Below are 15,178 nucleotides of genomic sequence, written 5' to 3'. Positions count from 1 at the left end.
ACAAGCTTGGGGAAGCTATGTTTGATGAAGATGATATTTTTAGTCCCCCAAGTTTTGATGAGCAAATTTATTATGATGAAAGCATGCCTCCTATATATGATGATTATTGTGATGACTTGTATGCTATAAAGAATAATGATATCCATGAAACTTGTCATCATGATTTTAGTTTCAATTGGATTATGCCTCACATGATAATTATTTTATTGAGTTTGCTCCCACTATTATTCATGAGAAGAATTTTGCTTATGTGGAGAGTAGTAAAATTTCTATGCTTGTAGATCATGAAAAGAATGCTTTAGGTGCTGGTTATATTGTTGAATTCATTCATGATGCTACTGAAAATTATTATGAGGGAGGAACATATACTTGTAGGAATTGCAATAATATCAAGTTTCCTCTTTATGTGCTTAAAATCTTGAAGTGTTGCTTGCTTTACCCTCCTATGCAAGTGGATTCTTGTTCCCATAAGTTGTTTGCACACAAAATCCCTATGCATAGGAAGTATGTTAGACTTAAATGTGCTAGTCATATTCTTCATGATGCTCTCTTTATGTTTCAATTCTTATCTTTTATGTGAGCATCATTGAAATCATCATGCCTAGCCAGGGGCGTTAAACGATAGCGCTTGTTGGGAGGCAACCCAACTTTATTTTTGTTTCTTGCTTTTTGTTCCTGTTTAGTAATAAATAATTCAAATTCATCTAGCCTCTGTTTAGATGTGGTTTTATACTTTTAATTAGTGTTTGTGCCAAGTAAAACCTTTGGGAAGACTTGAGGGAAGTCTTTACGATCATGCTGTAAAAAACAGAAACTTTAGCGCTCACGAGAATTGCTGCTATTTTTATTTGGAGAGTGCTATTTAGTTAATTCTTTTTTCAGATGATTAATAGATAAATTCCTCAGGTACAGCAATTTATTTGAGAATTTTATGAGTTCTATAAGTACACGTTTGATCCAGATTACTACAGACTGTTCTGTTTTTGACAGATTTTGTTTTTCATATGTTGTTTACTTATTTTGATGAATCTATGGCTAGTAAAAGAGTTTATAAACCATAGAGAAGTTGGAATACAGTAGGTTTAACGCCAATATAAATAAAGAATGAGTTCATTATAGTACCTTAAAGTGGTGATTTATTTTCTTATACTAACAAAGCTTACGAGTTTTCTGTTAAGTTTTGTGTTGTGAAGTTTTCAAGTTTTGGGTAAGGATTCTATGGACTATGGAATAAGGAGTGGCAAGAGCCTAAGCTTGGGGATGCCCAAGGCACCCCAATGTAATATCCAAGGATAGCCAAAAGCCTAAGCTTGGGGATGCCCCGGAAGGCATCCCCTCTTTCGTCTACTTCCATCGGTAACTTTACTTGGAGCTATATTTTTATTCACCACATGATATGTGTTCTGCTTGGAGCGTCAATTTATTTTGTTAGGATTTGCTTGCCGTTATTTAGAACAATTTTTTTGCATCTTTTATTTCAATAAAAGTGGCATTGATAGTCTTTACTATGCCTATGTTACAAGTCCACACGTTGCTGTTTGAAAACAGAAAGTTTACCGCTGTTGCAATAATTCCCTACAAAATTCAGAATGTGATAAAATGTTGAAACCTTTTGCATATTAAGCTCTGATAAATTTACTACAGTGTGAATTTTCTTTCATAATTTTTGGAGCTAGGGAAGTATGGATGTTGCTGCATTCTTTACAGACTCTCCTGTTTAGGCAGATTGCTGTTATGTTTGCATTGTTTGCATATGTTTGCTTCTTTAATGATTATATTTGAGGATAGGACTATTAAATATGCAGATGAATTTAGTATGCAATATTGAATAATAATTTTAGTGATTGGCTACAGTAGAGTATGATAAGGTTTTTGCAATGGTTTATACTAACTTATCTCACGAGTCCTTGTTGAGTTTTGTGTGGATGAAGCTTTTGAGATTTAGGGAGACCGTGATATGAGAGGAATTAAGGAGACACAAAAGCTAAAGCTTGGGGATGCCCAAGGCATCCCAAGATAATATTTCAAGAAGTCAAGCATCTAAGCTTGGGGATGCCCCGGTTGGCATCCCACCTTTCTTCTTCAACAACTATCGGTTAGTTTCGGTTGATCCTAAGTTTTTGCTTCTTCACATGATGTTTGCCATTCTTAGAATGCCATTTTATTTTGCTTTTCTTGCTGGTTGAATAAAATACCAAGATTTGAAATTATTAAATGTTAGAGAGTCTTCACATAGTTGCATAATTATTCAACTACTCATTGATCTTCTCTTATATCTTTCAAAGTAGTTTGTCATTTGCTCTAGTGCTTCACTTATATCTTTTAGAGCATGGTGGTAGTTTTATTTTGAAGAAATAGATGAACTCTCATGCTTCACTTAGATTATTTTGATAGTCTTAAATAGCATGGTAATTTGCTTAAAATCCTAATATGCTAGGTATTCAAGATTAGTAAAATTTTCTTATGAATGTTTTGAATACTAAGAGAAGTTTGATGCTTGATGATTGTTTTGAGATATAGAGGTAATAATATCAAAGTCGTGCTAGTTGAGTAGTTGTGAAATTGAGAAATGCTTGTGTTGAAGTTTGCAAATCCCGTAGCATGCACGTATGGTAAACGTTATGTAACAAATTTGAAACATGAGGTGTTATTTGATTGTCTTCCTTATGAGTGGCGGTCGGGGACGAACGATGGTCTTTTCCTACCAATCTATCCCCCTAGGAGCATGCGCGTAGTACCGAGGTTTTTGATGACTTGTAGATTTTTGCAATAAGTATGTGAGTTCTTTATGACTAATGTTGAGTCCATGAATTATACGCACTCTCACCCTTCCATCCTTGCTAGCCTCTTCGGTACCGTGTATTGCTCTTTCTCACCTTGAGAGTTGGTGCAAACTTCGCCGGTGCATCCAAACCCCGTGATATGATACGCTCTGTCACACATAAACCTCCTTATATCTTCCTCAAAACAGCCACCATACCTACCTATTATGGCATTTCCATAGCCATTCCGAGATATATTGCCATGCAACTTTCCCCCGTTCTGTTTATTATGACACACATCATCATTGTCATATTGCTTTGCATGATCATGTAGTTGACATTGTATTTGTGGCAAAGCCACCGTTCATAATTTTTCATACATGTCGCTCTTGATTCATCACAATCCCGGTACACCGCCGGAGGCATTCATATAGAGTCATACTTTGTTCTAGTATCGAGTTGTAATCATAGAGTTATAAATAAATAAAAATGTGATGATCATCATTCATAGAATATTGTCCCAAAAAAAGAAAAAAAAAGAGAAAGGCCAAATAAAAAAGGAAGGCCAAAAAAGAGAAAGGCCAAAAAAAGAAAGGCCAAATAAAAAAAATAAAAAAATAAAAGAGACAATTCTACTATTCTTTTTCCACACTTGTGCTTCAAAATGGCACCGTGATCTTTATGATAAAGAGTCTCTTGTTTTGTCACTTTCATATGCTAGTGGGAATTTTTTATTATAGAACTTAGCTTGTATATTCCAACAATGGGCCTCCTCAAGTGCCCTAGGTCTTCGTGAGCAAGCAAGTTGGATGCACACCCACTTAGTTTTTTTTGTTGAGCTTTCATACATTTATAGCTCTAGTGCATCCGTTGCATGGCAATCCCTACTCCTTGCATTAACATCAATCGGTGGGCATCTCCATAGCCCATTGATTAGCCTCGTTGATGTGAGACTTTCTCCTTTTTTGTCTTTTCCACATAACCCCCTCATTATTCTATTCCACCCATAGTGCTATATCCATGGCTCGCACTCATGTATTGCGTGAAAGTTTATAGGTTTGAGATTACTAAAGTATGAAACAATTGCTTGGCTTGTCATCGGGGTTGTGCATGATGAGAGCATTCTTGTGTGACGAAAATGGAGCATGACTAAACTATATGATTTTGTAGGGATGAACTTTCTTTGGCCATGTTATTTTGAGAAGACATAATTGCTTGGTTAGTATGCTTGAAGTATTATCATTTTTATGTCAATATGAACTTTTATCTTGAATCTTTCAGATCTGAATATTCATACCACAATTAAGAAGAATTACATTGAAATTATGCCAAGTAGCACTCCGCATCAAAAATTCTGTTTTTATAATTTACCTACTCGAGGATGAGCAGGAATTAAGCTTGGGGATGCTGATACGTCTCAAACGTATCTATAATTTTTGATTGCTCCATGCTATATTATCTACTGTTTTGGACAATATTGGGCTTTATTATCCACTTTTATATTATTTTTGGGACTAACCTATTAACCGGAGGTCCAGCCCAGATTTGTTGTTCTTTTACCTATTTCAGTGTTTCGAAGAAAAGGAATATCAAACGGAGTCGAAACGGAACAAAATCAACTGGAGAAGTTATTTTTGGAAGGAAAGCTACCGGATGGACTTGGACCCCACGTCAGGAGCAAAGGGAGGTGCCCATGAGGGTGGGGGGCGCCCCCCTAGGGCGCGCCCCCCTGCCTCGTGGGGCCTCCGAAGCTCCACCGACGTACTTTCTGCACCCATATATACTCACGTACCCCAAAACTTCCAGAACACACAATAGATCGGGAGTTCCGCCAGAAGCCTCCGTAGCCACCGAAAGCCAATCTAGACCCGTTCCGGCACCCTGCTGGAGGGGGAATCCTTCTCCGATGGCCATCTTCATCATACCGGCGCTCTCCATGACGAGGAGGGAGTAGTCCACCCTCGGGGCTGAGGATATGTACCAGTAGCTATGTGTTTGATCTCTCTCTCTCTCTCTCATGTTCTTGATTTGGCACGATCTTGATGTATCGCGAGCTTTGCTATTATAGTTGGATATTATGTTTCTTCTCCCCCTCTACTCTCTTGTAATGAATTGAGTTTCCCCTTTGAAGTTATCTTATCGGATTGAATCTTTAAAGATTTGAGAACACTTGATGTATATCTTGTCGTGCGTATCTGTGGTGACAATGGGATATCACGTGATTCACTTGATGTATGTTTTGGTGATCAACTTGCGGGTTCTGCCCATGAACCTATGCATAGGGGTTGGCACACGTTTTCGTCGTGATTCTCCGGTAGAAACTTTGGGGGCACTCTTTGAGATTCTATGTGTTGGTTGAATAGATGAATCTGAGATTGTGTGATGCATATCATATAATCATACCCACGGATACTTGAGGTGACATTGGAGTATCTAGGTGACATTAGGGTTTTGGTTGATTTGTGTCTTAAGGTGTTATTCTAGTACGAACTCTAAAGATGTTTGTGATACTTATAGGAATAGCCCAACAGATTGATTGAAAAGAATAACTTTGAGGTGGTTTCGTACCCTATCATAATCTCTTCGTTTGTTCTCCACTATTAGTGACTTTGGAGTGACTCTTTGTTGCATGTTGAGGGATAGTTATATGATCCAATTATGTTGTTATTGTTGAGAGGACTTGCACTAGTGAAAGTATGAACCCTAGGCCTTGTTTCCTATCATTGCAATGCCGTTTATGCTCACTTTTATCACTTGCTACCTTACTGTTTTTATAATTTCAGATTACAAAAACCTTTATCTACTATCCATATACCACTTGTATCACCATCTCTTCGCCGAACTAGTGCACCTATACAATTTACCATTGTATTGGGTGTGTTGGGGACACAAGAGACTCTTTGTTATTTGGTTGTAGGGTTGCTTGAGAGAGACCATCTTCATCCTACGCGCTCCTACGGATTGATAAACCTTAGGTCATCCACTTGAGAGAAATTTGCTACTGTTCTACAAACCTCTGCACTTGGAGGCCCAACAACGTCTACAAGAAGAAGGTTGTGTAGTAGACATCACTGCTCAAGTTTACATGATCATATTTACAAAGTCCCTGCTCATTATTGCATAAAGACCCGACCCTTGGGGGCTACACTGGTTGAAATTTTTAGGAGCATAAGGCAATTACAAGTCCCAGGTTGCTTAAAGCATGACAACCCGACACTTGAGGGCTACAGGTGATATGCATATAAGGGAGGAATAACTTCAAATTCTCAATTTTGAGCAAATCAGATATTATATTATTATCAGAGAAATCTGCAAAGTTTATGACCTGACGTCATCATAAGATTAACCCAGCATCAGCAACAATTACATGACCCGACATCATTTGTTTATAACCTGACAATTTTGGCAATCATAAATCGGCAAGATCTACATCTTTAAGCCGGCTGAATATCAGTTGAATATTTCAAGACCATTATTTTTGTCAAGTCGGAGCATTGAAGGCCGACTCAAATGAATTATTTTTTATAATATTTTTCTACAAGAGCCAATGTCAGCAAATTGGTTATGAAGCTGGCCTATTAACCCAGATTTTTTAGAAGAAGTGCCTGGTTTTTTTTTGCATTGGCAAGGTTTGGACATATGTGTTAAAAGAGATTTGCTATAAGATCTTGAGTATGCATCCAGGAGGAAATGACAAGGACTTAAACATGATCAGGTGCCGGTTCAGGAAAATATTTAACCCAGAGCACAATATATCAAGTTTGTTCTTGTGTTTATTTTACAGGATCAGTTTAACATGGATAAATCCAAATTAAACTGGGGGCTAATTTCAGGGATATACATCGCGGTATCACCCAGCCGGAAGTATGACCCGGTCGGGCTTGGCGTTTTTATTGGTAACCCGCCGGAGTGGCGACTCACGAACCTGGCGACTCACGGATGGCCCTAACGGCGGGTCAGATAGAAGACTAGGCCCAAGGCCCAGAAGGCCGGCTCACGTTTATGATGGGTTGGTTTAAGAGGAAAGGCATAAGGAATATTCTCCTACAAAGGAAGCAAGACTAGGACTCCACTTGTAATAGGTTAATCCTAATCCTACTAGGACTAGTCAGGTAACCCGCCCCTTCAACATATATAAGGAGGGGCAGGGCTCCCCAAGGGTGGACAAGCAAGAAGAAACAATCTCTAGGGCTAGACACAATTAGAGGAGAGTCGGCTTATGCGGCGACCCTCTCACGAGCATAATAAGATCTAGCCACAAACAGCATGTAGGGCTATTCCGGATGATGTTTCCCCGGGCCCGAAGCTGTCTAAATCCTTGTCTTGTGTTGCGTCTCTCGATTCCGCTCAACCCCTCTCAAGCTACTACAAAGATGTGTTGGCCTCACGACTAAGTCCTCACACTAGGACATCTGTCATGACTATTCCACGACACGTATGGTAAATGTTATGTAACAAATTTGAAATATGAGGTGTTATTTAGTTGTCCTCCTTATGAGTGGCGGTCGGGGACGAGCGATGGTCTTTTCCTACCAATCTATCCCCCTAGGAGCATGCGCGTAGTGCCGAGGTTTTTGATGACTTATAGATTTTTGCAATAAGTATGTGAGTTCTTTATGACTAATGTTGAGTCCATGGATTATACGCACTCTCACCCTTCTATCCTTGCTAGCCTCTTCGGTACCGTGCATTGCCTTTTCTCACATTGAGAGTTGGCGCAAACTTCGCTGGTGCATCCAAACCCCGTGATATGATACGCTCTTTCACACATAAACCTCCTTATATCTTCCTCAAAACAGTCAGCATACCTACCTATTATGGCATTTCCATAGCCATTCCGAGATATATTGCCATGCAACTTTCCACCATTCCATTTATCATGACACATTCATTATTGTCATATTGCTTAGCATGATCATGTAGTTGACATAGTATTTGTGGCAAAGCCATCGTTCATAATTCTTTCATACATGTCACTCTTGGTCCATTGCATATCCCGGTACACCGCCGGAGGCATTCATATAGATTCATCTTTTGTTCTAGTATCGAGTTGTAATCATTGAGTTGTAAATAAATAAAAGTGTGATGATCATCATTTTCTAGAGCATTGTCCCAAGTGAGGAATAAAAAAAGAGAAATGTCATAAAAAAGAGAAGTCCCCACAAAAAGAGAAAGGCCATAAAAAAGAGAAGGCCAAAAACAAAGAAAAAAAAGAAAATGAGAGAAAAAGAGTGAAGGGACAATGTTACTATCATTTGCCACACTTGTCCTTCAAAGTAGCACCGTAATCTTCATAATAGAGAGTCTCTTGTTTTGTCACTTTCATATACTAGTGAGAATTTTCATTATAGAACTTGGCTTGTATATTCCAACAATGGGCCTCCTCAAATGCCCTAGGTCTTCGTGAGCAAGCAAGTTGGATGCACACCCACTTAGTTTTTTTGTTGAGCTTTCATACATTTATAGCTCTAGTGCATCCGTTGCATGGCAATCCCTACTCCTTGCATTAACATCAATCGGTGGGCATCTCCATAGCCCATTGATTAGCCTCGTTGATGTGAGACTTTCTCCTTTTTTGTCTTCTCCACATAACCCCCCTCATTATATTCTATTCCACCCATAGTGCTATGTCCATGGCTCGCGCTCATATATTGCGTGAAAGTTTATAGGTTTGAGATTACTAAAGTATGAAACAATTGCTTGGCTTGTCATTGGGGTTGTGCATGATGAGAGCATTCTTGTGTGACGAAAATAAAGCATGACTAAACTATATAATTTTATAGGGATGAACTTTCTTTGGCCATGTTATTTTGAGAAGACATAATTGCTTTGTTAGTATGCTTGAAGTATTATTATTTTTATGTCAATATGAACTTTTGTCTTGAATCTTTCGGATCTGAATATTCATACCACAATTAAGAAGAATTACATTAAAATTATGCCAAGTAGCACTCCGCATCAAAAATTCTGTTTTTATCATTTACCTACTCGAGAACGAGCAGGAATTAAGCCTGGGGATGCTTGATACGTTTCCAATGTATTTATAATTTTTGATTGCTCCATGCTATATTATCTACTGTTTTGGACATTATTGGGCTTTATTATCCACTTTTATATTATTTTTGGGACTAACTTATTAACCGGAGGCCCAGCCCAGAATTCATATTTTTTGCCTGTTTTAGGGTTTCCAAGAAAAGAAATATCAAACGGAGTCCAAACGGAATGAAACCTTCGGGAACGTGATTTTCTCAATGAACAAGACCCAGGAGACTTGGACCATACGTCAAGACACAAAAGAGGAGGCCACGAGGTAGGGGGTGCGCCTACCTCCCCCAGGCGCGCCCTCCACCCTCGTGGGCCCCCTGTTGCTCCATCGACGTACTCCTTCCTCGTATGTATACCTACGTACCACCAAACGATTAGATACGGAGCCAAAACCCTAATTCCATTGCCGCAACTTTCCGTATCCACGAGATCCCATCTAGGGGCCTGTTCCGGAGCTCCGCTGGAGGGGGCATCGATCACGGAGGGCTTCTACATCAACACCATAGCCCCTCCGATGAAGTGTGAGTAGTTTACTTCAGACCTACGGGTCCATAGTTAGTAGCTAGATGGCTTCTTCTCTCTTTTTGGATCTCAATACAAAGTTCCCCTCTCTTGTGGAGACCTATTCGATGTAATCTTCTTTTTGCGGTGTGTTTGTTGAGACCGATGAATTGTGGGTTTATGATCAAGTATATCTATGAACAATATTTGAATCTTCTCTGAATTCTTTTATGTATGATTGGTTATCTTTGCAAGTCGCTTCAAATTATCAGTTTGGTTTGGCCTACTAGATTGATGTTTCTTGCAATGGGAGAAGTGCTTAACTTTGGGTTCAATCTTGCGGTGTCCTTTCCCAGTGATAGTAGGGGCAGCAAGGCACGTATTGTATTGTTGCCATCGAGGATAACAAGATGGGGTTTTCATCATATTGCATGAGTTTATCCCTTTACATCATGTCATCTTGCTTAAGGCATTACTCTGTTTTTATTAACTTAATACTCTAGATGCATGCTGGATAGCGGTCGATGAGTGGAGTAATAGTAGTAGATGCAGGCAGAAGTCGGTCCATTTATCTCGGACGTGATGCCTATATACATGATCATACCTAGATATTCTCATAAATATACTCAATTCTGTCAATTGCTCAACAGTAATTCGTTCACCCACCGTAGAATACTTATACTCTCGAGAGAAGCCAGTAGTGAAACCTATGGCCCCCGGGTCTATCTTCATCATATTAATCTACCAATACTTAGTTATTTCCTTTTGCTTTTACTTTGCTTTTATTTTACTTTGCATCTTTATCATAAAAATACCAAAAATATTATCTTACCGTATCTATCAAATCTCACTCTCGTAAGTGGCCGAGTAGGGATTGACAACCCCTATTTGCGTTGGTTGCGAGGATTTATTTGTTTTGTGCAGGTACGAGGGACTCACGCGTAGCCTCCTACTGGATTGATACCTTGGTTTTCAAAAACTGAGGGAAATACTTACGCTACTTTGCTGCATCATCCCTTCCTCTTCGGGAAAAACCAACACAGTGCTCAAGAGCTAGCAGAATGCACCCTAAAAAAATCGTCACATCACAACTATGTTTTAGGTACAGCCGGTGCTACGCACACCACTTGTTGTCAGCGGAGAATCTTGAAGGGAACTCGCAAACGCATGCATTTCGTGTTTCGTGATATTGAACATATAAACCCTGCTAGAGTGGTAGTCACAACGAAGGCAGCCACGTCGCCTTTAAATCGCTCGTGCCACCTCCTGTTATTTTCGTGCCCCGCCGAGGGCATTTTCATCATTTCGCAATTGAACATATAAACCCTGCTAGAGTGGTAGTCACAACTAAGGCAGCCACGTCGCCTTTAAATCGCTCGTGCCACCTCCTGTTATTTTCGTGCCCCGCCGAGGGCATTTTCATCATTTCGTAACCTGGCGTATAAAAGGCAGCCGTTTCAGTGAAGGTAACCTAGCCTTCTGCCCATCCCGCACTCGCGCCACACCCTTCTCCTCTCTCTCCCTCCAAACCCTAGCTAGACCGTGCCCGCCTCCCTGCCCCGCCGCCGCCGTCTCCTCCACCCGGCCAGCCGCCGCCACTCGCGCCCGTCTCCTCCGGCGAAGCGCCGCATCCCTCCTCCCCTCTCCACTCCCGGCGCAGCCGCCGGATCCATCCACGCCCTCTACCTCTTTCCCCGGCCCCTCTGCCTCCCCCCACCATGAGAGAGAGGGATTGACTGCCCCACCATGAGAGAAGGAGAGGGATGGACAAATAGGAGACAGGGGCATGAGGAGAAGAGGAAGGAGACGGGGGCAGGAGGAGAAGAGGAAGGAGAGGCCCTGCTCCGCTCCCCCGCCTCGAACCAGCCGCACTCGCGCCACACCCCTCTCCTCTCTCTCCCTCCAAACCCTAGCTAGACCGCGCCCGCCTCCCTGCCCCGTCGCCGCCGTCTCCTCCACCCGGCCAGCCGCCGCCACTCGCGCCCGTCTCCTCCGGCGAAGCGCCGCATCCCTCCTCCCCTCTCCACTCCCGGCGCAGCCGCCGGATCCATCCACGCCCTCCACCTCTTTCCCCGGCTCCTCTGCCTTCCCCCCACCATGAGAGGAGGGATTGACTGCCCCACCATGAGAGAAGGAGAGGGATGGACAAATAGGAGACAGGGGCATGAGGAGAAGAGGAAGGAGAGGCCCTGCTCCGCTCCCCCGCCTCGAACCAGCCATTGCCATGGAGAAGGACGTCCAGTAGGGGAGGCCGGCGATGGAGGGAGGAGCGGCGGGGACAGAAGCACCGGCCATCGGGGACCTCTCGAGCCGTCGAGCGCGACCTTGATCTGGTGTAGGGGAGCAGCAGCCGCAGGGGGCTCCAACCTCTTCTTCGCGGGAGGCGGCAGGCGCAGCTCCTCCTCTCTCCCCCCACACGACAGCGACCCCAACCCCCACCCCAGCCTTGTTTGGAGGATATCGTCAGAATCAGCTTCCTTGATAATTATGTCAAAATTTCTGGGATTTGTGATTCTTATCGAATTAAGAGATCATCTGTTGGCCTGTCCCTATTTATGATTTCAGATTATTTTGGTGCACTTCAGTTTCAGAAATCCGATCCGTCACCCCTACTCTGACCTCGATGGACTATTGTTGTCGTTGTCCTCTGCCTTGCCCAGGACAATGATGGCCGGGTGAGCCAGAGACAAGCTGAGGATCAACTAGCAGTTCTTCCCAACGACAAGACCACAACAGCAACAGATGACGATGTAGTTGAGTTCTATAACGGACCAGCTTCAGGCTTTTGTACTAATTTCTTGATTACCTCACCATGATTGTTGTAGTTTTGTCCTCACAGGAGAACCTTATTTTCTTCAGATCTATAGGATCAAGATATGCAATTTCAATTTTGTAATTATATACACGGTTAACTTGATGCAATAAAGAAAGAAGTTCCACAAGCTCTTAATTATTGAAGTTACTTGTGTAGTCTGCAATTTGATATTTTAACATGTGCACTGCAATTGGCAACACTTCGAACAAAACCTTCGGTTTCTTTTCTAAGGAATATGATTGTTGCTTCTAGACATGCCGCTAGGTATATATGATCCATGTTTTCCATTCCCCCTTTACTTTCTTTGTTTAGTTATGCATGTAGAAAAGCTCATGTATGAATCTGACTTTATTATGCAGTCTCACACAAAGGAAGAGAGAATAGAACTTGATGTCAACGACCCTAGAGGTATGGAAATAAAAACACCAGAGTGAAACTCCAGAGGTATGGCATCTCATGATTTCATACCCTTATGTTCTTGCCAACATTTACATGTTATTTTGTTCTTTGCTTACCAAAACTCAGAAGTACTTTATCTTGGTTGACATTATGATTGATTCTGTGTACACTGAGATACTACCGAGTCTCAAACCAGAGCTGGACATCTCATATCTGTACATCAGAATCACTGTTGGGTCCATGGAAGCTTGCCTAGCCGCTACTGTGCCACGTTGTATAGATACTGAACTTGATTTCCTTGGTTTATGTAACTATTGAAGATGTTATATGCGCATACTCCTACAGCATAGGCACTAATGTTGTTTGAGTGCCTTTAGTAAATTACTACATTGTTAGTGAGGTTGGCTAAATGTTTTTCTGCTATTAACATCTATCATTGCCCTACATCTTGTCAGCTCTGCATCCAGAGCAACGATGCCGGCACACACGCCAGTTCTTTGTTCATCTCAGTCGGCGATTATTTCATTTTGTCTACGGCGATGGGGTAGCTTCCTCTGCTCCGTTCGTGTGTTTGACGTTTGTTCTTCTTCCATCCTCTTCTGTCCTTTCGCTCGTCACATTATTCTTTCGACTTGTCCTTAGATTTTTTTTCTCTACAGGTTTTGTGCTGTTTCTTTTGACAAGATGTATTTTTTAGTGACACTTTTCTAGAGATTCTTCATGTTATCTTTATGCTGGGCCTCATATATGTTCATGGTCAACTTGTGTCCAGATTTCAGAGTAGTGTGGTATATTATGATTGTAGAGGTGATCTCACCTACGCATACCCTTTTTGGATACATCGTTACAGCTTGTTACATTGTTCTCTGTTTCTAGATGTCTGCATAGTTTATTTCCACTGGCTTAACTTGCATTAACCCTATTGTGGTATAACATCTTTGCCTGCTACCCCCAGCAAAATTATTCAATGAGTCAATACCATCAATATGTGTGGTTATAGATTTATTTCATAATGATAATCTAAAATCGGGGACCTCCTATAATTGCCAGATAGGTTCCGCACCATATATAAAATGTACATTACTCGGCAAGCATGTTTATTCAGTTCTTTCAGGATGTAACATGTGCTATAGGTTGATCGATATACAGTAATGGGGGCAGGATTCATTGAACTTGCATGTTCAGGAGGGCCCGTTAGAGAGAAAAAATATATAAAAAAGCACTGTTTATAGGAAATTTAGGAGCAATTCACTGATTAGGGGGGCAGGTCCCCTGCCGACCCCCGTCTGCGCCACTGCCAAAATAGATACCAATCTTGCATTCTTTTTGCACATGGATAACAAGTAATCATATTTTTCATGTCCCTGCCAATCAGTTTTTTTATTAGATAGCAATTAAATGTTGAGAAGTATATGTGCTGATTACTGGCTCAACAAATTGGTTGCTATATATTGACTGTAAGTCTCTTTTCTCAGGGACAATGTACTGGTCTGAAGGAAAGCCTTTTTTATTTTTCAAGATGATGAACTGCATTATTTCTGGTCCTACTCTGCCTCTCAATCATTTCTTTAAACCAAGTTGATGACCGAGCAAATGCACTTCACAGAAGGAGAACGGACAGCCTTAGATAACATTGACTGTTCTTTTTGGAGCTCCTACAAAATGAAGACATCATTAAATCAATCGTTGTTTTGTTCGACGTTGAAGATGTCAGCTAAGAGGATTTTGAGTACTATTCTGCTCATTCCAAAAGTATGCAAGCCACACGAGGAGTGATATAAGAAAGATGCTCTCAAACCGGATCTCGGTAGTGAGATGCATGGAAAGGAAATCTAAGATTAACCTAAACAAAAACTGCATGTAGTGTATAACGACTGCGACTGTCCAAGATTGCAGTCTCTTCCAGAATTTCAATTGGTAAAAGCTCATCCATAAGAAATGTGTAGCAGGGTAAAAGTCTGATATCTATTGGTGAGCAGGCACTTTATTTATGAAGCAGAGAAAGCGATCTAGCATTTTATTTGTGAAGAAGAGAAAGTGTAAGAAGGCAAGTGAGGTATATGTGCTCAAAAAGACACGCCATCAAATGTTTCCATGTTATTGCTGAACATTTTTTGGTCTTTATCCAACTGGTTTTTATCATATCAAATTACTGCAGAGCGTACTGATTTTTTTGTCACCTAGCAACGGTGCCTTTCAGTTCAACTAGCAGTTTAAACCTCTGAAGGTTTAAGGTGAACAATGAGATATTTTTGGGTTTGTTTGAACTGTTGTGTCTGTCCACTTGAGTGCCTCCATATGTGGTTCTCCTGTTGCATTAGTTATATTTTTATCGGAATAGCTTCACACACGATGTTTTATAGACGTCATGTGGACGATGCTAAAATCTCACGTTCCTTATTTATGAAGGGATTTCATCTAGCGATGATTAGCGCCTGCCGTGCAAGCATCGGCCAGAAACGTTGGCTGCATAGCACTGCTCTATTTTTATTTTTGATCATCTTGCCCAAAACTAAAGTTTCACTACATGAAAAATGACTACTTTATTTTGTACCATGTTATCCTCTTTCTCTTCCCCACGGGACAGCGTCTCCCCGCGTTCTCGATCCGGCGCTGCCACATATCGTGATTCTGGATCGGGCGCAGGTGTCACCAT

At 41.3% G+C, this 15,178-nt stretch overlaps 1 long non-coding RNA gene across 3 annotated transcripts; it reads left to right on the top strand.

Annotated features, from left to right (window-relative positions):
• The first annotated feature begins 10,803 nt into the window (after positions 1-10,803).
• Positions 10,804-14,789, top strand: LOC125525144 (uncharacterized). Of its 3 annotated transcripts, XR_007291165.2 has the most exons (4): positions 10,804-12,061; positions 12,483-12,567; positions 12,978-13,066; positions 13,998-14,789. It is a non-coding gene; the product is annotated as an uncharacterized LOC125525144 (long non-coding RNA). The 3 variants fall into 3 exon arrangements; XR_007291164.2 differs by having other exon boundaries at positions 10,804-12,567; XR_007291166.2 differs by having other exon boundaries at positions 10,804-12,567; positions 12,978-13,098.
• The last annotated feature ends 389 nt before the right edge of the window (positions 14,790-15,178 follow it).

Source organism: Triticum urartu, chromosome 7A, assembly GCF_056163025.1.
Source record: "Triticum urartu cultivar PI428250 chromosome 7A, HENAU_Tu73, whole genome shotgun sequence".
NCBI classification, from domain to species: Eukaryota; Viridiplantae; Streptophyta; class Magnoliopsida; order Poales; family Poaceae; genus Triticum; species Triticum urartu.
Note: the sequence above shows the minus strand (reverse complement) of the source record. Positions and strands in the feature narration are given on the sequence as shown.